We start from the raw sequence: 27,461 nt of genomic DNA on the forward strand, positions 1-27,461 counted from the left end.
TCTATCTCTCTGAATATATATGTATATATATACATATATATATGTGTGTGTGTATACTCTCCTTTTCTGTATATACTATATTATTTTGATTATTATTATTTATATTTTATTATATAATACTTATATTTCCTCTATTTTTACACCACAGGTATATATTATGACTTACTATTTAGTGTTCTATTTATGTATCTATAGGTATACTCTCTCCATCTAATTATATAAATAATCTTTACTATTATAATTTATATTTTTCTCATTTTTAGTAGCACAGGTGTATATTACGGCTTCTAGTTTACTGTTTTTGTGGGACTTCTGAGTGTGTGAGTGAATGAGTCTCTTCCTCTCTGTCTGCTCCTTGTGTCTTTTCTTCTACTCTATTACTTCTGCCTTGTTTTTTCCTATTGTTATGAGTCAGTTTTTATTTTATCTTATATCTTATTTGTTATTATTAGAATAAAAGATATCTTTCTAATGAAAGATATACCAGGGTAGATTTGACTCGAAGAGACTGTAGCGAGGAACTGGGAGGAGTAGAGGGAGAGGAAATGTAATCAGGAAATGATATATGTCATAAAACTGTTTTCAATAAAAGGAAACAAATACTTATATTCCTACTTTTAAAGCAACTGATTACATTTATGTTTTTGGGAAAACTATTTTCAGAATGTTGGCAAATATTTTTACATTTATCACATATCACATGAGATATTGGACTAGTTCTAATTATCTGATAAATTGAAAATAAATTTGTAGACTTCATTATCTAAATTTAATATTTAAATGTTTCTCACTTATTTTAATGTTCTAGCTGATTTACTCTCTCTGTCTTCTTGTCTCTCTCTCCCTCTCTCCATTCTCTGCTTTCTCTCCCTCTCTCTGTTTATCTTTCTCGTCGTCTCTCCTTCCATAGTGTGATTATGAATCTAAAGTAATGAGCACCTTCCCTTTGTCATCAGGTAAGCTAAATATGAAGGAAAGCAACTATGTTTCTAACACTTTCATGAGCATGCATCTACAAACATAACGTGCTATATGAGTATGAAAACATGTGAATCACATGGGATAATATTGTCACAACACTTAACAATCAACATGTAACTCTTCACATCTGGAAAAGCCGAAGATTATTCAGCCAACTCTATGCCTATATAAACGAAGAGATATAACTCATCAAGTCTATACTGACAGATCTTTGTGAAGCTACATTTATTTTGGAAATTCAACTACTTTAATTATGTGCGTGATTCAGGCTAAAACATGGCATTATTTTGAAATACCTATGTTGCAGAGCAATAAAACTTTTCTTCAGTAAATGTAATTAATAGCATATAGTAATAATAAGCATTAATATTATAATGTTATTTAAATAACTACATATTTTAGTGTCCTAAATATATTCATTACTGCAGAAAGTGCTTACAATCTTTTAATTAGCTTCACAGTCATGATGAAATATTCTGCCTCTCCACTCTCCAAGTACCAAAAGTTCGACTTTCCGTTTTCCTACAAAACTCCATGCCTTACATTTCTCTGAATATTAGTTCCATTTTAAAGCTCACACATTAACTATTCCTCATATTCATGTGATGCTATATCTATCTTATATCATTTCAAGTTGTGCAAGATTATTTTTGAATGATATTTAGAAATAGTGTCCAGGAGTTCTGTAATCCAGAGCTAGGTCTTCTTCGGTTCCTTCAATACAAACCAGATATAGTTACTCCCCTGTACAAGTCACAGGACTTTCAACACCAATTTCTCTATAAAGATTCAATATCTAACTTCAAAGGTTATTTAGGATTAAATAAGATAACTGCAATTTACATTAAGAATTCAACATACAGTGCACAGGAGTTCTCAGATTGCATACTTAAACATACCTACTCCAGAGTTCTTAGCAGTGGTGCAGCAGTAATCAGCCTCTTTAGAGACACTCAGAGTACTGTGCAGTCTCGCTTGTGTATTGTCATTCTTCTTGTTATAAGGGCAGCTCTGATTAATTTTATGAAAGATCATTTTACAATAATAAATAGATAAAAAATTCTGACCTTGCCCTTTTCCAACAAACTCATGCTAACTTTTCTTTGGACATTTTATTTATTTACATTTCAGATGTCATCCTCTTTCCCCATTTCCCTTTCCTAGAAACCCCCTATCCAATCCCCCCTTCCTTTTTGCTTTCATACCATTTTAATTACATGCAAGTATCAAGGTCAAGTCTAGGTTGAGAAACTAGCAATACAATGGATGCAAATAGTAAAGGAATAAGCAAGACAATAAATACAAATAGTCAAAGTACAAGCAAGGCAATAAGCAAAGTTCCATGAACACTCCCGTTATCACTGTTTCTAAAGGCTTATCCGGATGACCAAAATATCTGAGTCCACTTCCCTGTCCTAGACCAAAGTCATTTTCATGTTTGAAGCCTACTCCCTTGTTTTAGCCTAATATTTAGCTTCCTGCCTGAAATTACTTCTTTGTTCTGCATGTAAAATATATTAATCATTAGAGTTATTTGATCAGTATTTATTTCTCAAAATAATTTTGGTGACTTTAATTTGTCCCTCCTTAATTCCTCATTACTGTAAATGGTTGGACACAGTATAAAAAGTGAACTCTGCATTTGTTATCATACCTGAATTAAAAAGTGGTTTCAGATGGATTACTTTAAAAAGTACGAAGGAACATGTTAAATATTAAGTTATTTTAGAAAGACTGTAAAATAGAAGACATTAACACAGATACACTGAACATATTATTTTATTTACTATAGTTGGAAACCCAGCACTGTGCTAGTGAGTTTGTCTGTTCATCCCACTTAATAAGGAACTAGAGGGAGCTGTGAGGCATGTAGAATAAGATCAACAGGCATGAAAATCTGAGACTGAAATAGTATCACGTCATGAAGATATCAGAGCGGAGATGCAAAATCTGAAGGACTCCAAGTGTTCTCATAAGAATTAAACTATACTTGCATGCCTGCCCTCCACTCTACCTCACAGGCCAGACGTGGAAGAATCCCAGAGGCCTGCTGTCCTTGTGACCCACCTACAGTGGAAGCCATTATGATATGCAATTATGTGGTGGAGAGATAAGAAAGAGAAGGGGAACAGTTTAAATATCATGAAGAAAGGTGAAGCTAGAGATGCAGCTGTGGAGAGGATAGTCTGTTCTACCATCTGAAGCCATGATAAAGTCCTAATCTAGGTCCTTGGTTGTACAACAGCAGGGTCTTTGTTGATGTCTACAGCTCACTTTACCACTGAAGACCTAGACTCCTGTCTGAGATCATGTTGATATTCAAGGGTTGTACAGAGCTGACCACAGTCCTCACTTGCTGTTGTATTCTGGAGCGCTTACTCTACTTCTGACTCACTGAAGTGCTAGAGAGAGCAAGAGAGCAAGCCCTGCTTCTTGCCTGGGCAGCACATTAAGTAGGCCTGTGATGATGGGAATGCAGGCAGGCGGGGCCTCGAGCCATGCATCTGAGAGTGCTGGTCCTGATACTCATCTGCTGTTAGGTGATATGGACCCAGGGAAGATGCTTCCCCAAACGCCTTGCCACCTGCAGCAGTCAGATGAGCTGTCCCTGGGTCACAAGAGTGGGAAAGCTGGCCCTGCCACTTCTGTGCTGTGTGATGACATGGGCAAGGGGGGGATGACCCCTTCCTGTCATTCCTTGCTAACTATGGCAGAAAGGAGATCTGGTTACAAGGTCATCTTAGCAGAAGAGCTGTCCCTGCCTGTTGCTGGCTGAAGCATTGAGTGAATTAGCTGAGAAAGTGCTACAGAGCTTGTTGTGGGTTTGTGGGTGTTTGAGAACTGGTAGGCTGATCAACTTAGCTGTCACCTAGGCAAGATTCAAGGAATTGAGTTGACAAACACCATCATCTACCTCAACAAGAAATGGATGTGAAAGGTCCTGTCCTGCAAATTTAAGGCTGTATGGTCTCAGTGACACAGGGTAGCAGTAAGATATTCAAGAGTAGTTCAGGTGAGGGTCCAGTATTGATAGCATAGCATAAGCCAGATCGTCAACACAGACCAATGACATACAATGAACATCTGCAAATGAAAATGTGCACAAATTGGTCATGTTGTGGGCCATACTGTGACACACTACAGCTTCCACAACAAGATGCTTATGCTTTGTTTTGTTTATTTTTATTTTGTTTTTGTTTTTTGGGGGAGGTTTGCAAATGTGAAGGGCAGATAGGAAGGCACAGGGAGATGAGTGAGTTGGGGCGCATGTTGGGAAACTCACAGAGACGCAATAAAAAGTTAAACCATATACTTTCATATAAGAATAAACTGCTTTTTTAAAAAAGTAAACATTTGAAATAATATTTTAAAGAAAATGATACATTATAATTTTATAGAAATAATAGAAAAATGATGATACCATTTATCCACCATTAACTACTCAAAATTTTTGTCAAGATTAGCAAATAAAAGTACAGTTCATTTGTCTTCAACAATTTAACACTCAATGTCTTTGTCCGTGATGATTAGAATTTCTGGTACTGGCCACATGTTTTAAGTCCACAAAAATATATTGGATATAATAAGAATTAAATTACAATACTTTTAAAATGTTGGTATTTTCTTCTTGAAATTCTGTGTTTCTTTTCCAATTAGGTACTCTATTAGAAATATTATATAATAAAACACTAAAACAAGTTGGAGTAGTGGAGTCCATTAAGCAAAAGAAATTGGGTTGGAATTCTCTACTTAAACATACAAACAAGCATACAAACCAACAAATAGAAAACGGCCTGAATAGAGAGTTTGAGATTTGCCTCTTGTGCTTCATTGTTTTTAAGTTAAGCATCTTAAATATTATTGTGGAAAGAAATAATTTCTGAGTATAAAATACAGTCAGGGAGAAGCTTTTAACCATCAGGACTGTCTTCAGTGCCCTGGTCTAAACCAAGTGACAATCTACATCAGTGGATTCAGTTTGTCATCAACTCAAATAGCAATCACCTGTTCTGAGTGTAACCAAAGCTATGTGTGAAAGTAATATTCAGAATCTCTATGCAAAGCTGATGAGGGCTAAAATAATCTGCAAAAGACTTAGTGATATGCGTTCAACAGCAAGAAGTTTTTACTTGGAAAGTGTTTGCTAGCTGCCTGCACTGGGCACCAGTGGATTACACTCCAGCCACCTTATTTAGTCTCATTGGACTGGGTTCTACTGTCTTAAGTTAAACGTTATTCTTGTTGGGAGCTTGTCATTGGCCTCAAGGAGAGAAGACACCTTTCATCATCTCAGAGGTTTAACGTTTCTATATTTCTAACAGTGAATGAAGATAAAGCAACTCCACAGAATAGTCCAGGTAAAAGGAAATCTGCTGTTAAGAGCTTTCAATCACTTGCCTCCATAATACATTTTCTCATTTTGCCTTTCGTGATTTCCCCTGGCTAGCACAACATGTTCTATGAACATGTACAGAGTTCCTCCTCCTCAATGTACAATTAACATGACAATGTATGATGATGCATCTTTTTCTAGGGATGAAATCCCTGAATCCTATTCTAGTCCTTGTTTTCTTTTTATTTTTTGTTTGTTTGTTTGTTTTTTTCTATGTTGGATTTTAAATATTTCCCTAGATCCATTAGAATGTGTTTCTCTAAGAACTGTTTTAGAGAAAACATTACCTGCTGAATTAAATAATTATATAAATCCTGTTGTCAGGTTTACTACCTGCCTCAATGGTTAAAGTTCCTAAATGCAAGACACACACACAGCCTTTTATTTTGATATTTCTTAAACAGCTCAATACTTGGGCCACTGCCTAATCTCCACTAGGTTAATCTACCTTTTACCAATAATCCTGAGTTACTACTACTAGACTCTATACTCTATCTTGGCTGTCCTGGACTGAGAGGGCTGACCAACTGGATTGTGCTCTGGGCAGAACTCTCCTGGCTCCTTCACACAGCAGCCACACCTGCCTCTCTGTCCTGCACTATTCTTAGGCATAGCCTCTCTCCTGTCCTCCACACTCTCCTGGCAAGGTAAATCTTTCTTCTTCCTCTTCCCAGTCCCAAACCTGTGAATCCAAAGGTCCTGCCTCTGTTTGTCTTGCCTAGCCGTTAGCTACTGGCATCTTTATTTAGCAATTAGAACCAATTAGGGGCAGGTTCCCTGAAGCAACATGCATACACTCATATAAGCAGTTATAGGGACTCAAATTTACATTAGAATACAAGTAACATTAGGCCAAACCCCGTACACGCATCAACATTGTGTTCTTGGGCATACTTTTCTGGCAGTCAAAACATTGAATGGGAAATGACTTGCTGACTATTGACTGTCCTCTCCCACTTCTGGCAACTTTGTCCTTGTTATTGCTAAAAAATATTTTAAATATTTTAGTTGCCTTGTTTGCTCCTGTGTTCTGATTCATTTGTTGGAAGTTAGACTACTATTTATACTGGAGCTGTAACTTTTCCAGTAATTCGATAAAAAAAAAATAGGCATAATATCAAGCAAAGAGAACTTTGTAAATCAAACATGACACAAATACCTTGACTTATAAATCTTTTAAAAAATTTCAATTCTGATTACATCAACAGAATAAGATTCTAAGGCATTAAACACTGATGCTAAAGAGTAAAGATTTGGTGATAAGAATGTCAAATTTTAGTTAAACCATTCCCTTTTGGGTAGAACTGATAGACCTTTAACAGTAAGGAACCTCTATGTCAATTTTGATTCATAATTGGATGAAGAGTGACAAAATCGCATATGTTCCATCATGTGACCTATTATTAACCCAGATTAGGGTTAAAAGAGCTTTTTTATATACTTGTGTTATTGAAACATAGTAAGATAATGCATCCAACTAGAGTTCACAGCAACACATACAAGATAAAGGCAGTAACAATGGGCTAGGTTAGGATAAAACTTTAACCAATTAAAGATGCAAGGATTTAAGTTAAAAAAATTGCTATCCATATATGTGAGGACTTATACATAACATCAAGTATGAAAGAAGTCCACGGAAAGTATCTCTGTTTTTGAGAAAATAAGTAATTATTCTGGGTATGTAACAAGGCAAACAAATTTGAATTTGATGAGCTTAGTTGTACTACTTTTGCTTGGATTATTAAAATCTATTTTTAAGTATGTATGGCTATGAGCATTTATTTTTCTTTTCAAAAATACCTTATTAAAACATTTAAAATTTCAAATTGTTTTTGAAAGTATGAACTGGCATTTGGTTTGCTCCACATGACACACACTATAAAGAAAACCTTTTTGGTTAGATAAACGTCAGTCAATTTTAATTTTCATTTCAACATTATTTTACATTTCCTGTTTGAAGATCTTATTATAAGAGATAAAATCTTTTCTTTATTTCTTATGGCGATACAAATTATGCTTTTAAAATATATTTACAAACAAGAACCATTCTTTATCCATAAAATTAACTATTCCTACCCCAAAACAGTTACCTGTACTTTCTAAGTATCAATATTTGAGAGTAACCTTGAGTAATTAGGTTTGTTTTGAAGCAGAATAGAATTGTATTAAAGGAGAAAAAAATGTATCTAGTGGAATAAAATAAGAATTTTGTTTTATGAACTGAAAATACCTCTGTAATTTGAAAAATAACACCCCTAAAGCACAAATAACCCAACATCGGCAGACGTCTCAAACCTTGTAACAAGAAGTTCCTTTGCTCAGTCTTAAAAATTACAGCACCCAAGCTCTTCTTTTCTCAACCACACCTCATATAATTAATCCTGTTTCTAAATTAAGCACTTTAAAAATAAAACGCAGAAGTCTATCTTGGCCTTTCATCATTAAATAACCAACATTATGTCAGTGAACATACCAGACACAATGCTTTTACTCTTATGAAAGATGATGTATAGAACCCCCCAAACAACAAACAGTATGAAAAAAAAACCTGCTTACATATACCTATCTTTGTGAGAAAATACAGGTTTTCCAAAATGCTTCATACCTGTTTTCAACTAGCAAGGAATCAGGAATTATAAAAATTTGCACACATACCGCCTGTCTCTTAAAATAGCACTAGACGTATGTGAAGACTCCAAACTAAAGCTTCCTCCCACCCCCACATCCCAATCCAGGACATTGCAACCACAAATGCCTTGAGATATTGGCTGAATCACTCCTCTTCTAAAGCTGTCCATCTGGCTTTGAGAATGGCTGTGATCTGAAGACTCAAGTTGACTTACTCGCTGAGCTTCCTGCCAGCTTAGATGCACTTTGTAGGTGGAAAATTGTTGGTCTTTGTCCCTTCCAGCTTGCAAGTAAAATGAAGCTGCCAAGAGATAAACACATTCTAAGTTTATCATGCTATTCTTGGCCTCAAACTGCAAGCCATAAGGCAACTATTGCTCAAGGTACCGTGTTTACAAGTGTTCAGTCCTCCGCTCTTTCAGAGACCCAACAAGATGGAATTTCTCCCTGCCAGCCTATATTTCTTTCTCCAGAGCTTTCAAATTCCTCAAATGCTTTTTAAATAAGGGGAGAGAAGGATCACCTCTTAAAAGCATCTTCGAGTTTCAGATAGCATCAAAATTTTTATTATACTCAGAGGTTCTTTCCCCAAAGCACAAGAAACTGTTAGGCTTCATGCTTCCTTTAATTAGTATCACTATTCTGTATTGACTATTGTTCTACTTCAGAGTGGATGAAAATGTACACTAATGTTCTTTTATCTAAGTCCCTTAAACTGTTGTCTGCTTTTCTTCTGTCATAGCTAACTTCTTGCTGTCTACAGTTATTCACTTAATGCAATGGTTATGATAAAACTCTGATGTCTCCTTTAATTAATGGAATTTTGCCCTTTATGTGGATATATTAAAAAATAACCTAATCAGAATTTAGAAATTATCTCAAAACCTAAGAAAAAATAGTTAATTTAGAGATGGAGTACTGAGTTAACTTTCTTCACAAATGTCTTCCTGGCTGCTTTGGGTAACAGGATGTATTGAGTTCATACATCTTAAATATAAAAGAGAAGTATAGCTATAGCACATCCTATATTGGCACAGTGCATTGACATGTATTATGTATGATGTTACACTGTTTAAATTATTAGAAATCACATTAAAAGAAATTAAAATAAGATAGGGCTTTTTACCAAATCTAAGATATTTGGCAAAGATATAATAATCAAATTCAACTCTTGATTTACAAATAAGACTTTGAGTTCTCAGAGTTTTATAGCTGTATTCTATATCATGATTTTTTTTGCATTTCATTAAAAGTAACAATCTCTTTAGAGTTAAGTATAGTACATGCAAAAATTGCTTACAAAATCGGGCTTGTATTTTTTTCTTGACATAAAATATTAATTTATTATTATGATTTTCAAATTACTCTTAGCAATATACTTATAAATGGTTTAATGCTGTTACAAATTAAATTACTTATTACTTGGCAAATAAAAATAATATATTATAAAACATCCTTGTTCTAGTTTTAGCTCTAAGAGCATGGAAAAAAGATTTGTTTATAACAAACTATATATGTTAAAGTGACTCAAAAGTACAATTATTTTCTATCTAAATGAGCAAAAGAAGCTTTGTGGTCTACCATTACTAATCATTACAATGGGCCTTGTGCCCTTCTGATGTACAGACGAGACAATGTGGGGAATAGAACATTCAGTTTGAATGCCATTTGCTGGTGATTATTAGGATTTTTTGCCAGTACTCCTTTGGTCTGTCAAAAAAGTGAATGGCTTATAAATTACTGAACTTGGTTCCCCTGGAAACTGTAAAATCTAAGATGAAAATACCAAGAGAATCTGTTTCTGATGAGTCTCCTCCTTCTTGCTGGATCTGAATATGATGAAGGGATGAACTAATTCCTAGTTCTCTTTGAGAAGGGATCTATCTCATTCATGAGGCCCTGTCCTCTGGATCTAGTCATAGCCTAAAACCATAGCACATACAGCCATCACTTCAGCACTAATGCCCATAGGGGAGATTCTGAGAAGTATAAGTGCTCAGGCTTTGCATTTCATTAGCAAAGAAGGGACAACTACATTTTCACTCAGGCATGTAAAATATCTTCTTTTCTCTTCACATGATTCAAAAGGGATAGTTTAATTCTTATGTATTCTGAAGATGATATACTCAGAAGAGTTTATTATGTTTTCACCATAGATTTCCTACTACTCCCTTTAATCTAATTTTATCTTCAAGAAGTCTACTCTATCCAAGAGTGACTAATTTTCTCACAAAATTGACCATGATGCATTGAAACTCTTATTTAATTTTTTAAAATATGGAACATTACTAGTTTCAGAATCCAAAACATGGCCTACATTCTTAAACAATAAAGAAGTGCTAGGCTAGGGTCTCTCAACACTGATATCCAACTTTATTTGGTTAGCTGAATATGGGCTCTGACACATTATGTAAGAGACCTCCAGGGTATTATTATCTTAGCAGTATAATAGACAGAATATTAGGTAAAATTAAGATAGCAGGTACATGAACATCTAATAGTCATAGTGGAGAAATCCCTGAATAGTACTTTATAATCTTTCTGTTTGTTTACACATTTATTGAATTACTAATTTACTTAAAAGTCTGATTCTTGATTCAAATTAAATCAAAAAATATCTGTCAGAGGCATGAAGTATTCCAACATCCAGTATTTAAAAAATTAAATGGCTAAGAAAGAAACAGACGCTCATAAATAATGAAACAAGGGGAAAAAACACAGCTTATTTTTGAAAATTTAAGAATGACATTTAGAGAGATAGCTCAGTGATTAAGAGTGCTTGTGCAAGCATGGCCCAAGTTCAAATCCTCATTTAATCTATTTATAAAGAACAACCAAAGAGGCAGGAGTGACCACCAACATTTGTGACCATCAATAAGAGCAGAGACTTGCAGAAGTCAGAACACCCTAAGCACAACTGGAAGCTTCTTATCTGTGAAAGCAATGCAGTCCTAGGGAAATTAGGTAAAGAAAGATAGAGCAGGAAACAGCATGTCCCTCTCTAATCCTAGTGGTGGCCTCCCATTCACACGCGTGCACACACTTATACTTACACACAAGCACATGAACACACACATACACACACTCACAGACTCACACCATATTTGGGGAGAATAAAGAAAGAAGAAGAAGAAGAAGAAGAAGAAGAAGAAGAAGAAGAAGAAGAAGGGGAAGGGGAAGGGGAAGGGGAAGAGGAAGAGGAAGAGGAGGATGAGCAGGAGGAGGAGGAAGAAGAGGAAGAGGAAGAAGGAGGAGGAAGAGGAGGAGGAGGAGGAGGAGGAGGAGGAGGAGGGACTGTGAATGCTTTGAAAGTAAAAAGGTTAATGGCTGTCCATTCAACATTTTAATTTAGCTCTATACTTGAAATATAATATAATTCTCCATTTATTTTCTTTTTCTGGTATACATCCTCAATAAATAGATGCTAGTGAATGCTCTGTGTATCTAATAGACTAAAAAGATGGTATTGAACAAAACGCACAGATTTTAAATTCTCAGTAGGTCTCTTAATCATAGTATTTATTTAACAAGATTATCAAATATTTCCAATTAATTAGTGACACTGATTATCATAGTTCTTCCAAGGCGTGACTGGCAAAGGGTTTAATCTCCACAGAGATTTTTTGATCAACACACTAAAATGTAAAGTGGTTTCATGGTGAGCTAGATTCTTATCTGGGGGAGGAGGACATGCAACAAGTTTTTTCATATTTCTTTAACTAAAAACAAGGCAGATAATATTACCTAGCTCAAAGAACATTGAAGAAATATACTGTTAGATCTCATGTCTTGATGAAGAATTTAAAAATCCCATGATTAATATCATGATCCAATCAATATTAAATATCATATTAGTAACTATTGAGTAACTATTGAGGTCACATTTTCAACAAATATGTCCAACATAAAGATCTATGATGGAGGTTTAACTTCTCTCACGGCAATGGCTTTGTGCCGTGTACCACTGAGGAACTAGATTTTCAGTAAGCCTTTCTTCCACCTAAGTCTTATTTTATTTGGCACGTCATAATTATGACTTGGTAATTGCACTTGGAGGATATTATAGTATTTTTCTTATCTAGCTCAGAAAGTTGATAGTAGAGCATTTATTATTTTCTGTGAATTTTAACGGATAAATATGCATGGAATAAGCTTGTTAGACTACAAATTTTAGTTGTGCAAGGGGACAATTGCAAAAGATAAAGTATCTAGAAGCTAATAATATGTTTCTATCTTAAATGTCCAGAGATAAAACAATTACTTTTAGTAGAAAGTACACCATTTTGGTATTTTGAAATCAAATTAATATAGATAACATGACCATGTATTTGGAATACATACCATACTATAAATTTATGTTCAGTAGTCAAAATCATTGTGCTAGAAAAACTGTCTTACCAGTAATCTCATTTTTAATAATAAGTAAATTTTAAACATAAATAAAGTAATTTAAATCAACTGTTAAAATATATCCCATTAATATTTTCATGACATCATATCAAATACTATATATTCTGGTGGCAATTGTAATATAGTGATTGTTTATAAATTTATAGTTTAGTTTTTTCTAAACCCTAGATACAAGATAGTTAATAATCTGTCTGAGAGAGTAATAAAGACTTGTATGAACTTATATGAACAGTCATTTTACATAGGCATACATTCTTCTAATACTTTTTTTGCAAATTACTTTAATGTAATGATATGAGAAAAAATCTGAGACATTGTTCATGAAAGCACTTTCAATTAAAATGAATAGCACAGTATCAGAGACACTGAACAACAAAAGAAATACAGAGGGTGAAAATATGGAGTCATGAGAAAGAAATGGAAAAAGGAAATAGAGATTTAGTGATTCCTTGGTGTTTATAGGCATCCTCAGTCTTATCTTGACTCTTCTTTAAGTTGTCCAAATGGTTAGGTCCCTTTCACAAATCAGCAGAGACTTATCTTCAGTAGTTTAAGTCTATTATTTTGAGCTAATAAAATTTGCTTCAAGAACATTTGAAGCACACATGCACTGGACTCACTGAGTTCACATTCCAGAGGATATAGAATTAGTCTGTGCATAAGTTTCTAGCCAGCAAGCTATATCCTTACAGAATATGACTTTTAGTTTTTGCCTAAGAAGACTGTTGAACTATTTCCAAAATTACATAGAATTTGTGTTTATATTACTGAAAAAACATAGATTTTTTTTGTTATATTTATTATTTATCTTTGACAAGTTGAGAGATTACAAGATCTCAGAAGAGACCCCATGCTAAAATTTTTTGATTATACACTCACACAATTTTAAGTATTATTTTCCCAATATATATTTACAATATTTAAGAAGTTAACAGAATTCTGTCTTTTACAAAGCCATATCCTATATAGCATATACACCATTGTGAACAAATTGAAACTTTCCAAATAGCAAGTAGTGTGTGCATGCAATCGAATGGTTGTTTTCTATGTGGGGAACAATTCAGCTCTTCTGTGACACCAAAGAAAAATCCTGTTGCTCTTATGTGCCTGTTGTCATTAATCACTAATCAATACTCACCCGAAAAGCATATGTAGTTCTTTTTCTAATAGACTTGGAGTATTTAATTTACCAGATATGATTTTATGTGATAGTGTTTTGCCTATCTGTATGTCTTTACTCCACATGTGTGGAAGTCAGGAAAAAGCGTCAGAGCTTGAGTAACAGGTAGTGATGATCTGCCAGGAGAGTGCTTGGAGTTGAATCTGGTTCCCCTGGATGCTTTTGCCAGTGCTTTTAACCACAGCCCCAACAAGTAGCTCCCTTTAAACAAAAGAAACCACCTGGTATCACACTTATTTTGAAAACATATAAACAGACCCTTCAAAGCTCCCAGGGACTAAACCACCAACCAAAGAGGGAGGGACCCATGGCTCCAGCTAGATATGTAGCAATGGATTTCCTTATTGGTCCTCACTGGGAGGGGAGACTATTGGTTGTCTGGAGGCTTGTTGACACAGGGTAGGGGAATGCTAGGGCATTGAGGCAGGAGTGGTTGGGCTGGTGGGGGCGCACCCTCTTAAAGGCAGTGGGAAGAGGAGAAAGGAAAAGAGGTTTGTGGAGGGGAACCTGGGAAGGGGGTAACATTTGAAATGTAAATAAATAAAATAACCAATAAAGAATGAAAAAGGAAAGGACATAAACTAAAGTAGCATTAAAGTTTGTTAAATTTTTATAAACATGAGTAACTGGAGAAACTAAGAGAGTTTAATTGTATGGAAATAGGAAACAAGGATGTGTAGTAGGAACCAACTACCTTATAGATATTGAATCAGATAAGATAGCAGTACTTTAAGCAGTTGAATACATACATATATAAACATAAATACATACATACATACATAAACACACACACACACACACACACGTGTGTGTGTGTGTGTGTGTGTGTGTAACTTACACAACTAGTTGTTCTGTGATCAACCTGTGACCTACAATTTGGTGCTGTTGAGCTTCAACTTTTGATTCCCTAGACTTCCTTAAACCCAAATACAACCATAACAAATGTAAACAATTAGAAAGAAATATAGATGTGAGGGGAGAAAGCTATGCAACTCTTTTCTTTGTGTTGTGCTGGTCTTTGCCGAGAGAATTTTCTCATATTCTGTAGATTTTTATTCTATTCTCAATGTGGAAAACAAATCAAGATCTTGTGTCTTTTGACTAATGTGATTGTTGTGACATTTAACTCAAATAATATACATGAAAACATTATGAATTATACTAGGTAATTATAATTATCATTCTTAAGCATTGTATTTAAAGTTTCTAATTGAAAAGTCTTTATTAACAAACAGATTAAATCAACTAATCTATAGTCAGAATACATGACTGTCAATGAAGTCTTTCTTAGGATCATGAGGTCTGAAAATAGAGTAATAACATGATGGAACTCAATGCCCCTTATTTTCCTACAAAAGATCAACCTTCCTCCTTACCTCTTTACTCATGGGGTGATGGAAAGAGTCAAATAAGAGAACACATGCAAAAGTGTACTTTTAAAAACATTTATCTTTCATTGTACTTATTTTTATCTGTCTTTTATATTTATCTGTATATCTTTTATATTTATTTGTCTTCAAAACAATGAGAAAATAGATTAGTTACCAAGTGTTTTTCTTTCTTCAATATCTGAAATCAAACTATTAGTTCCACCTGATTTCTAAAGCTTATAAAATTTTCTAGTTCTCAAGAGAATATCATCCTGGCTAACGTGAGCATGAGACACGTTAAACATTACAGAAATAAAATCGTACATATAGTTGATTTTTTAAAAAAATTACAATGATATCAATTTTTAGCTATAGCTATTAGAAGAATTGGATAAAATATTATAAGGCTCAGATATTAAGAAGGAACTCTTTCCTTTCTCATCAATCCCATTAGGTTTTAAACCACTGTGTTCCACCCCTCCATTGACAGTCTCTCTCTCCCTCAGGGTTCTTTACTTTTCTCTTTACCTGTGTGGATATTGCAAATGGAACACAAATATCTTGAGATTCAATGCTAAAATTTATACATGAGAAAATGTATGATATTTGACTTTCTGGGTCCAAGTTACTTCACTAAGAATTATTTCCAGCTCTATGAATTTAATAACTTAATTATTGTTTATTTCTTTTTTAAGCTAGAATATTTTCTCATTTATTTATTATCTGTTTGTTTGTTTGTATTTTTACATTCATGCTTTCCCTGCCTATACACCTGCATGTCAGATCCTATTATAGAAGGTTGTAAGCCACCATATGATTACTGGGAATCGAACTCAGTACCCTGAAAGAGCAGCAGACACTGCTCTTAAACTTTGAATCATCTCTCCAGCCCAATTTAATTTCTCTTAATACATGAATACTACCCCATTATGTAACTGTAGCACATTTTTATTGTTCATCTATCACTTGATGAACAGGAGTGGTATTTGCGGTTCCTGGGCATTGTGAACAGAGATGCAACGAAAATGGATGATCATATCGATCTCCAGTAGAATATGCAGTCATTTGCACATATACCCCAAAAGGGAGATAGCTGGAAAAAGCTCTTCCACAATATCTAGCTATACTTACACTTCTGGTGGGAGTTCAAAGTGGAGCAGACACGCTGATTTCCATAATGGCTAACCTAGTTTGCACTCCCACCAGCAGTGAGTAAGTATTCCTCTTTCTTCAAATTGATGGTAGCATTTGCTATCATTTTTTTTTAATCTTATCCATTCAGATTGCAGTAAGAGAAAATATCAAAGTAGTTTTAATTTGCATCTATTTGAAAGATAGGGATATTTAATACTTTTAAAAAGTTTTTCCTTAGCCATTTGTACTTTGTCTTTTGAGAACTTTCTGGGGATAGAAGTATGATAGAAGAGGTAATAGTCTGTATAACTAATATTACATTTTTGAAAAATGTCATATAAAAACCTATCCCTCTAATAGCTTACAAAATTATACACATGCAAATATATAAGTATAAAAAGAGTCTAAGTGGAATTACTATATGTTGCAACAACAGTGCTGTAGGATAATAGATACCATAGTATAATATGTTAAAAGCCCTGTGTCAGGAATTAGTTATCTGTTTTGGAGTTGGTGGCTGGTGAGTTTCCATAGACACATATACCTATCAGACTAGTTTCCTGTGCTCTTGCTTACCCTGAAGAACTTAAGAATAACATCATGTTGCTGAGAACACCGTACCCCTAAGTCACAGTGGAAGCTTCATCCTCTGTTAATAACTTTCTTTTTTCTGTTTACATATACATATACATATATTTAAACTCCAGATTTTATTCTTCTCCTGGTCCACCCTCTGACTGTTCTACATCCCATACCTCCTTCCTGCCCCCTGTCTCCACAAGGATGTCCCCACTCTCCACTTCTACCCCAACAGACCTCTAAATTTCTTGAGGCCTCCAGTCTTTTGAGGGTTAGGTGTATCTTCTCTGACTAAACCCAGACCTTGCATTCCTCTGCTGTATATATGTGTGTGTCGGGGGCCCCATATCATGGTGATAGAAGTCAGTATGTATCCTAAAGGAACAGAAAAATAATTATCAATCCTACTTAGCTGTGAACCCTCTAATCTACAACAATAACTATCCTAAAAACATTCTTGCTAGGAGAGAGGCACAAATGGCATGAAAATAACCAACCATTTTTAACATTACTGTTATTAGATATTAGGCCCCTCCTCAAGTTGATACGCTATCTGGTGCCATTTTGGGGACCAAGAATATTTGATCCTAGGCTTAATTACTATTACTTTTTTAAATGGACATCGTATTACACTTACTTCCAATAACTTAACTTGATTTCTTAGATTAGTCAACCTGACAGGCCTCACCAGAGAAGGTCTTTAGCATACGGTGAATAATGAAGAGATCAACAAGTGGATGATATGCAGAGAGTGTGAGAATGCAGAATGCTCAGGTCAATTCGAGACATCTGTATCACACGCTCTTCTCCCAAGGCCCATCAGGGTCATTGCAGAAGAGGGTACAGAAAAATTGTAAAAGGCCAGATGTGTTAGATGACTAAAAAGAACGTTTATCTGGACATAGCAGGACCATTGAGGATGCAAATTCACAGCAGTTTGGAGAGTTTGTACAAGACCAGTACAAGCTTAAACTAGACCAAGTTCCAGCATGTGGAGAAGAGGTAATGAATGTCTACTCCTAGATAAAATGCTATTGGCAATTGCTACCTACTGGTTAAAAAATTAAAGACCTACTGGTCTTTTTCAAAACATTATTTTAAAGAAAGAAAAGAAACCAAGGAAAGGTGAGAATAAGAAAAGGAGGGGAGATCATGACTTCAGTTCACACAGAAAGACTTCACGTCTCACATAAAATCTGCTGGAATTGTATCATAGACTTAAGCAAAAGATCCATCCCATCAAAATGTTAGAAGAAAACAGCACAACATCTTTTTTGTTTAAATCAGAAAGTATTTCTACTTTATGGTAATAAAGCACAAATTACAAAATAAAATTTACAAATAAATTTTGTCAGAATCTAAATACTCCCCATTTCAAAAGACACACAAAAGTAAAAATAGTAAATTATTCAATTATCTAAAATACTATATATTCATGGAAATATTCAGAAACTTGTTGTTTGATAAGTGACTTGTATTCTACAAACTCAAATAATAAGTAAAATAATGATGTGATGGCTTACGCATAATAAATGCACATATGAAAAAGTGCTAATAATTATGACTAATCATGAAATCAATGCTGTTTCTTCTTTTCTTTTTTCCTTTCCTTTCTTTTCTTTTCTCTCATTTTTATTGAAACCTGTACTATGTATTCTGGTCAGAGTTTTCCCTCCCCAACTATTATCAGATTTTCTTTACTTCCTTACCTATCCAACTTATTCTTTAGAAAACAAATGAGCAAAACATTTTTTAAATATGAAAAGTACAAGGAACATACAGAAACACATATTCATACAGGCAAGCATACACAAAGCTATTTCAACACAAAAAGAAGTCATCATACAAGAAACAAGCAAAACGCCATGAGATAAAGAATGTTCAAGCAAATCAATATGAGATAACAACAACAACAACAACAACAAACCCTACAGACACCATTCAATTTGCTTTGTGTTAGCCATCTATTGCTCAACCTAGGGCCTACATATAAACAAGATTTGTGTATTTCTGGTGAGATACCATTGAGGTAAACAAACTTTTCTTCTGTGAGCAGGTGCTAATTGCAGGTAGCTTCTTAGTTAAGGATGGGAGATCATGTCACTTCTTCTTTTCAAGCCCATCTAGCTTGAACCTGTCCAGGTCCTATACAGGTTGGCAATGTGTTTATGAGCTTATATGTCAGTCCTTTTTGTCTGGAAGGACTCTGTTTCCCTGTTGTCATCTATTCCCTCTAGCTTTTACAGTCTTTCTACCTCCCTGAAAACATCTTGGCTATCAAAATGTAGAATCCATAGCAAACTATAAAATGCAGCCATTTCATTTCAATTTAGTCAAGGATTGATCTCATATATCTACATATTTTCATAAACTTTGATAGCAAATTCATTTATAATGAGTCATAAATAAATAAATGTCTATAATCTTTAATTAACAAGTGACTCAAAATCAAGTGACCGTATATTAGACATCTATTAAATAATAAATGTGTGATTAAATGAACATATGAAAAAAGGTTATAGTACTGAAAATGTTAGCTAGTAATGCTTCATAATTCTATATATAAATGTTTTTAGAACATGCAAGGTAATCTGTAGTGAAAGGAAATATAGTGATTTTCAGAGACTGTTAGGTAAGAGATGGAAGACCAGATGATATTGAGACACCTGAACATTTGAGGAGTAATGTGTATTTCTAGATTCTCTGTTGTGTGGACATTATTTGGAGTCAAACTCATCAAACTTAATATCAGTGTGGGTAGCTTTTAGTGCATCGATATACCTCAATAATATCAAAAAGTCAAGAGGAACATATCAATGCCAAGTAACAAAGACTGTGATGCTTTCATTTACATAATGAATTTACATAGTTGAGAAGCAATCATTTACATCCTGGAAAATACATGAGTGTGCCTAGGCTTTTGCCATTAGAGCCAGTAACATATCTGCTAGTAAAATGTGGCACTAAATTGGACCTACGTCTTAAGACTTTGAAATGGCACTGGAGTATCTTACTGTTCACAAGAATTCAGTGATCAATCTTGCTTTGATTTGAGACAATGAAAATGCACAAATCAGTGATGTCCCTGTGCTGGCTCTGTAACCTATTATGATCTAAACCACATCTGAAGCAAAATGTCACTGTTCACAGTGATATTATAAACCATGAACCATCACGAGTGATATTATAAACCACCACGCTTTATTGCCACCTCTCTTCTTATTTTCTGTTCTCAAGAATAACTTTGTGGCTTCACTTAAAGAAAGTGAAGTCTTTTGTTTCTCCCTGAGGTTGTCATACCAACAACAATTATTTAGCTCTAATTGGTCTGTAGGAGGTCAGAATCAGCAGACTAAAAACGTACTTTAAAGATTTCAGATTTCAGCTCGGTGGTTAAATTGTAGCAATCTCTCTCTTCATAGCAATATTCTGAAAATGCCTATTTTGGATTTCTTGTCTCTCCCTCAACTCTCTTTTGTTCCCTAGAGGAAGTTTCAGCCCATTAATAAAGATGAACTCAGGGTGCTTGTGGCTTTAAATGAGAATGTTTCGCCTCTTGACTTTACCCAGTTGAGAGCTATGGGTACTGGTGTAAAGCAGTGACTGCATGTCTTTGTGTTTTCAGCACTCTTGCCTGTGCCCTAACAAAAAGAAAACAAGAGAAGTCGAAGCCAGTCCATATCTGATCGTGTTACAGCCCCAAATGTGCATCCTGCTCCTCCCTCCCTCTCTCCTTCATAAGACAAGTGTTCTTTTGTGCTCTACTCTCCATGTTCCCTTATGCCTGTGCAGATTACACATGTCAGAGTTAAGGTCTGTAGGTTTGGCAAAGACAGTATAGTGGAAATGCTCCAAAATCACTTGATAACACTTGGAAATACTCCTGCTGATTTTTCGGTTTGGACTTGAAATCTTTAGGTCTTAATGTTGGTATGCTTTTTTAAAAATTATAGTACAATTTAACACTTATAGCATGTTGTGGCCATTATTTTATGTATGTGTGTATCTGCTTGAAGCCCTCCAAATTCATCTATTATTTTCTTTATTATCATATACTTTATTCATATTTAATCATGCATATCCATGCATGTATATGTGTACAAGTGTGTGTGTGTGTGTGTGTGTGTGTGTGCATGTATGTGTGTTTCCATTCACAAGAGGCAGCACATACTTTCATAGCATGTACATGAAGGTCAGAGGACAACTTGCGGGAATTATGTCTCTTCCTGCCATGTAGAGATTAAAAATATATGCTTGTAAGCAAGGCCTGATAACAAGTGTCCTTACATACTGAGCCATCTGAGTGGCTGTGTTTATTTGCTTTCTTTGATTTTACACTGTTCACTGAATGTGGCAATGTACCAATTTGGCAAATCACTATCCCTAACTGTAATTTAATACCAATAATTTTTTCAAGAGGATTTAGTTCCTGCTACTTGTTGCATAGCCATCCTTAATTCTGAGGAGGAGCCCTATTTATTCAAAATAAGCTCTCATTAGATTAAAACTTTTCTAACTGTTGATAAAAACATCAAAATTAATTATAATTTAAAGTATACATCTGTACTTTATCAATATACTCCATGTTCTCATAAAAGAGAGAATTTATCAGAACAAGCATCTGATGTGTGTCTGAGGACATAGATTACATAGTACATCCAAGCCCAAGTCTCTCTTTCATGTACATTCATGTTCTGAAGTTGGTTGACACATATAATAGCACTTAGCTAGTTTAAGCATTGGATAATGGGAGAAAATACAGTCAAAACTTCCCCCTTTTTTCCCAAAGTAAAAGAAGACAGAATGACTGTCTCTGTGGCTCAGGAGTAGGGTATATCTTTTCTAGGGATCTTATAGCAAAACCTCAGAGTCTGCTGCTGTATTTACTGATATACATGTTTGTGAAACACTAATAATGTGAATTGATTAACCTTAAAATCATTTAAGTTGTGAAATGTTGGGTTGGTGGTTGGAGCTCACACACTGGAAGACAGGAGCAAGTCAAAACACTGGCACTCACACTCTGCTCCTGTTAGGAAAATGCCAAGGGATCTTTTCACGAGAGTAACTCACAGATTGCGGCACAGTTACCTTAGCTGGCTCCTGATGTGCTGTATAACACCACATTTAAATTTCCATCTGTGGTGTCTGGAACTATTGTTCTTGCTGTGAACTTTTTTTTTCCCTAATGCAATCAAAATCGATAGGCCACCACTTCCTTTAGTATAATGCTCAAGATGATTTAAAGAAGTTATAAATGAATGTGGTGTAGCAGACCTTCTTTTAAGCATGCAGTGAATTTCACTTTTAAAACAAGTATACATATATTAAAACAATACCAAAGTTTACAGTTTCATCTAGCTGGAAGTTACTTTTCTCAGTATATCTTCAATACTCCATTTTATCCTGTGGTTCTATGAGAAGTCCTATTTGTTCTCCATTGCTTGTGAGACATATTGACCAATGTCTTTCCCATGAGTTCTAAGAAGCTGATGGCATTAGCATATATTCACTACTAAGTATGCTAGAAAATAGTTTTGATACTATTTAACTTGCCTAGGAAGTTGTATTCCTTCTGTATTATTTGAGAAATGATGCTGAAATTTTATGTACACTCCTTATAATCATTTTTCACTTTAAAAATACATAACGTGCTTTAAGTATATATGTGTGTGTATACTATTTTTCTTGAATATATTTTCCATAGATGTAAATATACAAGTTTACATATTCTGAAATTTATACAAGTTGGCATGAATAAAGCTCTCTATACATGATCTAAGGTAGGGCTGGAGAGAGAATTCAGTAGGAAACAACTGTTGTACACGCATAAAGACTGGATTTAGTATTCTCAGGACTCATGTAAAATCATATAAAAATAAAGCCAGAGGAGGATGACATAGAAAAGGAGGCAGGGAGGAAAGAAAAAAGAGAGGAAGGGAGGGGAAGAAAGAGGAAGATGAAGAAAGAGGAGTGAGAGGAGGAAGAAACAATAAAGAAATAAAGCAAGATAGACCTTAACACATGTTGAACAACATACTACTTAAAAAAGATATTCTATTAAATATATCAATGCCAATATTATTGTAACCCAAGGCAGAATTCATAGAAGGTTGCTGGTTTTAGAGATTTTATGATCTGCAAAGACCTGCATTATAACAAATTCTACCTCTTTTCTCAGCTACCCTGTTACCAAGCAACTAACTCTTTATCGTCTTTTGGGTCAGAGTTGGGGGTAATAAACTGATGTCACATTGCAGAGGACAGAGTCAGTGGCTCATGTGAACTTTGAGCTTTTTTGGCTTTTTGTTGTTGTTGTTGTTGTTGTTGTTTTCAATTAATGAGCTTCTAGCTAATTCTGAGAATTTTATTCTGTTACTTCAGGTTCATTTCTTTTAGATTATTACATTAACAATTACGTACAGGGGTTTAGGAAAAGGCTTACCTCTTGAAATAAACATAATCTAAATAATATGACAAAACAGTTGGACCTCTAGCCAAATATCTTGAGTCTTCTTAATAAAAGAAGCATAGCATGCCCTCCAAATGTTTTTCTGATTCTTCTAAATGCTAAAAGTAATCGACAAGATATTATATATATTCCCAGAGCCAACTTTTGTCATGTAATACAGTTCTTCAAATAAAAATGTCTATAAGCATGCATAAGTTAATTCTGTAGGAGTAGCAGGGGTGAATTCATGTCATTCCATTCTAATAAACTTGAATCCAGTTCCTAACCAACAAGATTGCCCTGTATAATAAACTGATTGTGACTGTTGGTGTTAACAGTAACAGGACAAGAAGATGTGTTGCACAATCATCTCATTTACTCATTTTCTGACTGCTCTGAAACAGTCTCTATATCCTTCTGATAATTCTCAATGTTAACCTGGTCAATTGTGCTAAATGTGCCTAGTACCACCAATACTGTAGACAAGTTAACAGACAACTGTGGTTAATTGCTAAGTAAATGTCAATTTGGCCTCAGTCCCTTGTTTCTGTCAGAGTTCTCAAAATATGACATCTGTTTCAGGGAGTATTTACACTCTTAATATAATGTTCTTTACTCAGAGCCACTTAGTCTCATTCATACAACTAAATATAAGAAAGATATACAAAAGCTGATATCCTCAAGCCCTGTTATCTCTATCTGTTTAGTCTCTTTGAACTCTGCAAATTCAATTTTTTTTCTGCCAGTGCTAACTAGAGACCATATGATGTGTTGTGTTTAGTTGGAACAAAACCTTTATAAAACAGTAATAGGAGGGAAAACATCAACAAAGTGTCTACTTTTTCAGTCTTCATAGTCTCTAACTCTGACATTTGGACTTGAAATTTAGAGAGAATCTATTAAGCCTCAGCGAGAATTGTTTATCAACTCCAAAAGGCTTTCATTTGGAGAAATCCAAGTTCCCATTTTCATAGCAAGTTTCAAATTCAGCATAAATGTCAAGGCTTACAGAACATTGAAACACAGCATGGATATTTATTTGAAGAAAAATCACTTGATAAATTTCGTAATGTGCTGGTTTGTTTATTTTTAAGGAACCTGACAAACCATATTGTTGGATTAACTAAATAATATGGTTTTCCTGTAATAGATTTCTATGTTTGCTGCAGCTATAATGTGCCTTTCTTACTACCTTCATTGTGTATATGTGGTAGTAGACAATTATGGGGCTACTGCATGTGCATTATAACTGATTTGCTTTTGCAAATATAAGGAGAAAAGATGTATTCCTAGTATAGACATGTATACTATAATCCACTCTGTACTTATTACCTAGAATATCTTCTTTTCTAGTTTTAATAGTACATATTAATTGATCATAATAACATGACTGTTTATAATATCATAACACAAACATAATATTTTGTTATTTTTACTATGATATTCCCCCTGTCTCTACATTTTCCATCTTTGACAGCTAGTTCTGTCTCACTTATGTGATAGACCAAATATATTGTCTTCCACAACCTGAACAAGAGAGCTAGCTAGATCCTCTTTGTATGAATGATGATCTGAATTGAAAAGACATGGCTAATAGTTGTCAATCATTTGATGAGGTGTTTAAAAATATTTTTTTCTGAAACAGTCTAATATAATGTGGAGTGGGTTTTCTGCTGCAATTTTTTTCACATTCATGGTTAAATTATTAGTTACGATTTAAATTGGTTGAATTCTGGATTTCTGTAAACACTATTCTAAAATTTGTATATGTTCACAACATTAAGTCTGAAAATAACTTGACAAAGGAGAAGAGGTTGCACAGTTACACCCATGTTTTAACTAAAAATTAAGACAGAGATGAGTAAACTAAGCTGGTTCATGTGTTCAAGAACAGCAGAACTGGGATTCCAATCATGCAGTCTTATTGAATTATGCATTTAGAGGGTTATCCAAAATAATATGTATGTACATTTACATCAACTAAAGGGCCCTGTTACAAAGCCTTATCAGTCACAATCATTGCAACTTAAGAGAGCTTGCGTATCAATTCTTTTGACTCATATGGATTTTAAGATCTGTGACGAACAGGTTATTTTTTCTCAACTCAACTTAGAGAATCAAAGTCAGGCTGGTACTTAATTATGCCCTTTTGTTGGTTATAAAAGAAAACATAGAGAGAGGTAATGGAGTATGGATGTTATCAAAATACATTGTACATATATATAAATTATCAAAGTAAAATAAAATATTAAAGCAGATATGTCTAGGACAAATTAAGCACCTTTCTTATTCTTGAGGGAATACTTTTTTTGTGATTAACACATCCAATACACACCAGTACTTGGGTAGAATGGTTACATTCATATATATCGACATGGCTGTTAAATTCTAAGTACATTAAAACACATCTTGAGTCAATTATATTACAGTGGTTGGAATCTAAGAAACTCCTTGCTCATAGTGAAAGCCTCACTAATTTGCCGATAGCTGAAAGACTACTCAGATGAGCAATGATGTTTCTGAAGTATTCTCTGACTCCCTGTAAAGATAATGAAAAGAATCACAATGTGCTATTGTGAGGTTTTTATGTAGGGACAAGCATGAATCTGACAGATTCCATGTCCCGTGGGCAGAATTTTTACCCCTCAACACTGCTCCGAATTTCTACATGCAACAGTTTAGATCAGATGTGAGTAACAAAGAAAAGTTCATTTATAAATTCAAGGATATGGACAGTGGTTGCAATTTCAGTCAACAGTGAACTCTGTGCAACAAAAAGCATGGTGAAATCAGCAGATATTATGACCATGTGATAGGGTTGTGCATCATTTATCTATTTGGCTTTGTATATGGTTTCTTATGAAAGACAGAGATAAATGTTTACCCATTAGGGTCTCAACAATATTATATAGAGATGTGCACTAGTTGGGGATAGTTTACCTGGCCACCTGACTTATGTGTATCGGTTTTTAGGCAGAGAGAAAACTACTTTCTAAGAAATATAGTTCATGTTTAATAATCTATAATTCTCAGTTCATATGCTCCATTAACAAAAATTGATAAACCCCAGGGAGTGGAAAGAAAATGAACAGGGAGGCTTTGTTGCCCGGCATTTTCAGCCATCCTTTTAAATGTTTGGTGTTCTGAGTTCTTCCTGTGGAGTGTCACTGAAAGCGCAGAACTTATGTCTTCATGAGACTATATTTGACTCTTTGTAATCATCAGAAATAGGAGAGCATGTAGGGGGAGGTGCTGATACTAAGGTCTGGTTCCCTAATTGGTTCTTGATTTAGTCAGTAAAGGAGGCCGGGAGCCAGTTGCTGGGCAGAAGGGACAGGTAGGATTTCCAGGTCCAAGGAGGAAAAGGAGATGCATAGAAGGAGAAGGGAGTTTTCATCACGATTTGGAAGGAGAAGCACAAAACAATCATGAAAGATCTCAAGAAAGCTAGAACCAGCAGCCTCCACCATCAGCGAATAGCCAGGGTGGTCTGTGGAGGCTAGTGGATACAGGCTAGATGATATTTAGGACAGGGGATTCTGTGCTCAGAAACTGTGCTAGCCAACATGTTCTAAAGTAATAAAGCCGAGTGTTTGCTTTTTATCCAAGAATTCAAAGGTCTTGGGTGAGGCTGGTAACGGGACCCATCCAGGAGCAAAGGCAGGTAGGAAAGAGAAGCTGGGATAATGATGGTGGATTGGTGAAGCTAAGCCACAAGGAACAAAAGGGAACTGGGAGGGGCCAAGCATGGGCAGCAGCTTTAGAGTCGCAGCTCCTGGGAAAGGTGGTAGCATGTTTTTAAAATTATATACAGCAAGAGCAAGTGAAGCAAATGGAAAACATCTCACACTTACCTCACCAGTCTGTACCCTCTACCATGATAAACTGCAGACACCAAGTCCATTAAGCGGAGGAGTTTCCTCTGGAGGGGCTTGATTTGTCCTTTGTGTCTTATGTCTTCTTAATGTTTGCTGTTATTGTTTGTTTGTTTCTGATGTAGTGTGCTTCTGATGTAGTTACTTCCAATGTAGTGTGATATAACTCTCCAATATCTTACATAGGGCAATCAAAATATCTACATATTCCTTTCCCCTACCATTCGTATGCCAGTGGTAGGTTATGAGACTTGGTTTAAGTTGTTTGTTTCATTTCCTTGTTTGTCTTGATTGACTGATTTGAATGAGGTACAGTCTTTTTGTTCATGTGATAATTCCACTTAAGCTTCTGAAAACACATGTAGCAAATGTTTATTAAATGTATATAATACATGTGTAACACTGTAAAATAATCTTAGTGTCATTCCATTCAACTCCTCCAAATTTATCATACCCTACA

Source organism: Grammomys surdaster, unplaced genomic scaffold, assembly GCF_004785775.1.
Source record: "Grammomys surdaster isolate TR1022 unplaced genomic scaffold, NIH_TR_1.0 126391, whole genome shotgun sequence".
NCBI classification, from domain to species: Eukaryota; Metazoa; Chordata; class Mammalia; order Rodentia; family Muridae; genus Grammomys; species Grammomys surdaster.